General features: G+C 37.0%; 1 protein-coding gene and 1 pseudogene across 30 annotated transcripts in view; both read right to left on the bottom strand.

Annotated features, from left to right (window-relative positions):
• LOC101498120 (uncharacterized) overlaps nucleotides 1–2,716 on the bottom strand; it is a 65,762-nt gene that overhangs the window by 54,579 nt on the left and 8,467 nt on the right. For 8 of the 30 annotated variants that reach the window (XR_012163985.1, XR_012163988.1, XR_012163984.1 and 5 more), the window contains exon 7: nucleotides 284–514. The exons of the other annotated variants lie outside the window; for them this stretch is intronic. The gene's annotated coding sequence lies outside the window, so the exon portion shown is untranslated. The remainder of the gene's footprint in view (nucleotides 1–283; nucleotides 515–2,716) is intronic. 30 annotated transcript variants of the gene reach the window in all.
• The window catches only part of LOC101505389 (leucine-rich repeat receptor protein kinase HPCA1-like), a 56,394-nt pseudogene that overhangs the window by 39,227 nt on the left and 14,451 nt on the right, over nucleotides 1–2,716 (bottom strand).

Consider the following 2,716-nt stretch of genomic DNA (forward strand, 5'->3'; position numbering starts at 1 on the left):
ACTTAATCGATTACTTACGGATAAGTATGAAAAAAATTGCGGAAAACCAAACAATTATACAATATCTCATTGTTTATTTAACTACTATGTTCACCCCCCATAACAATAATAACAGCACATAGTTATTCGACCACAATTTAATTAGCTCCTATGTTCACCCCATAACAATATTAAAAACTCATAGTTTATTCGACCGAAGTTTCTATTATATCTTCTTCAACATCGGCCACTCTTTCTAACAAGTTCGATGTTGGAGAAAATTCAATATCAGAATAGTACTAACATTGGTCATTGTAGGATGAAACAGAGACGGAGTTGAGGGACTGGTGGTTTTGAAATGTATTAGCGTAGGAGTTGTAGAGTGAACAGTTGAGTCGGTGGGGCTTCTGTCCATGGCTCGAACACTCGACTTTCCTAATTTTAGCCTATAATTCTTCTTCGCAGTAGCGTGCCATTTTTTTATTCCCATTCATGTTTGCTTATCAAATATTGATTTTTTCATTGTTGAGCCCATCTGCAAAATGCAGTCATTTAGTCTATCTTGAAATCTTAGTAACTTGCAAGTATAAATGATGATAGTATCATGAAATTCAAAATATGTAATATAGGACATATCATCATAAATTCGTAATGCAACTAAAATAACTTCAAAAAAAAATTAACGAGAATATGTCATATATCATGGAGTGTGGACAATATCATTGACTCAACAGCTAACAAATGATAAGATCTGGTACCATCTTAAAACTTGAACTTATGATCTAACTCAATCGTACAAAGCAATGTATAAGGCGAGGGCTAACAAAACCTTATAATAATCGGTACTGAGGCCATGTTTCTAGGCGATGCGAGACTAACACATTAGGAGGCTATCTAAGGTAACTTTCCAACACATCCTTAGTGGCATCGAAAAACACACATACCAATGTCGCATAAAAAGCTTAATCAACGTGTCAAAATCTGTTTCTATTTGATATCCCTCAATATAGGGATTCGGTTGAATAGGAGTAATAATAGGCATTTAGTTATATATGAGTAGTAATAGGGATTTTGTTATATATGAGTACTAATAGGATTTGGTTGTTAAGTAATCTAGTATATATATATCTGATGTACTACCAATATAATTAATTCAAGAAATATTTTTACTCTAATTCTTGATATGGTATCAGAGCTCTCGATCTTTGAGAGTCTTGCTTCCACATAAATTTACCGCCTTCATTGCGGTTTTCTTTTTTTTTTCTGAAACTTTAGCCACCTTCATTGTGGCCCCTTTTGCTGCCTTCGTTGCAGCAATTTAAGATTTTTTTTTTGTTGTCTTCATTGCAGCAATTTAAGATTTTTTTTTGTTGCCTTCATTGCAGCAACTTAAGATCCCTTTTTTGCTGCATTCATTGTAGCAACTTAAGATCCCTTTTTTGCTGCCTTCATTGCAGCAACTTAACATCTGTTTAACAAAGTCTGTTTGTTGCCTTCTTGCTGTTTTTTGTTCTTCATTCATGGCGGGAGAAGGAGTAGTGATTCATAAAGAAACCGAGAATGAAACAGGAAATAAAAAATTTCAAGCCGAATTGCAAAACCTCTCATCCATTCACAAGTTGAATGGAAAGAACTATTTGAAGTGGTCTCAAATTGTGCGCACTTTTTTGAAAGGTAAAGGGATGGCAGAACACTTAACTAATGAACCCCCCAAAGAAACAGATCCCAAATTTAAGAGGTGGGATAAAGAGGATTCTATAATCATGGCATGGTTATGGGATGCAATGACCTCAGAAATCAGTGACACTTGCATGTTTCTCAGCACTGCGAAGAAGATTTGGAAGGCATTAGAAGAGACTTATTCAAAAGCTAAAGATGCTGCCCAAATATACGATGTGAAGGTGAAAACTGTGGCTGCTAAACAGGGAAACAAGACTGTTACTGAGTATGCAAATCATCTCAAAGCTTTGTGGATGGAAATGAATCATTACAGAGCTATAAAAGTCAAGTGTCCAGCAGATGCAGCATTACTCAAGGAGTATATTGAACAGGATAGAGTCTATGATTTCTTGGTGGGACTCAACTCTGATTTTGATCAAGTTAGAGTGCAAATCCTTGGTAAGGAGAAAGTGCCAGGAATTAATGAAGTAGTGGCTATAGTAAGAAGTGAAGAAAGTAGAAGGGGACTAATGCTGACAGTCCCACCTGTAGAAAGCTCAGCAATGATGGTTGACCAAAAGAAAGGAGGAGGAGCCTATGTGGAGAAGAAAGGTGAAGGAGTGTGGTGTACCTATTGCAACAAGCCTCGCCACACTCGTGAAAAATGCTGGAAATTGAACGGGAGACCACTTAATAGAGAGTGGGGCTCTCAAAACCGAGACAAGGAGTGGGGAAAAAAGGAAGGTCAAGCACACATAGCTACAGGTACTAGTGAAGAAAGTCGAGAAGGTATCACACAACTAAACCAAGATGAGGTAGAAAAGTTGAGATCTTTACTCACTAGTTTGGAGAAACCCACAGGTACTTGCTCTTTGGCAAATTCAGGTACGTTTCCATTTTCTTTTGGACTTAATGCTTCAAATATACCCTTTAACCAATATTGGGTACTGGACTCTGGAGCTACAGATCACATGACACCCTTACCCACACATTTCTCTACTTATTCACCTTGCCCTAGCAACAAGAAAATATCAATAGCAAATGGTACCCTTATAACTGCAGCAGGTCAAGGAGATGT

Source organism: Cicer arietinum, chromosome 7 (assembly GCF_000331145.2).
Source record: "Cicer arietinum cultivar CDC Frontier isolate Library 1 chromosome 7, Cicar.CDCFrontier_v2.0, whole genome shotgun sequence".
Taxonomy (NCBI): Eukaryota; Viridiplantae; Streptophyta; class Magnoliopsida; order Fabales; family Fabaceae; genus Cicer; species Cicer arietinum.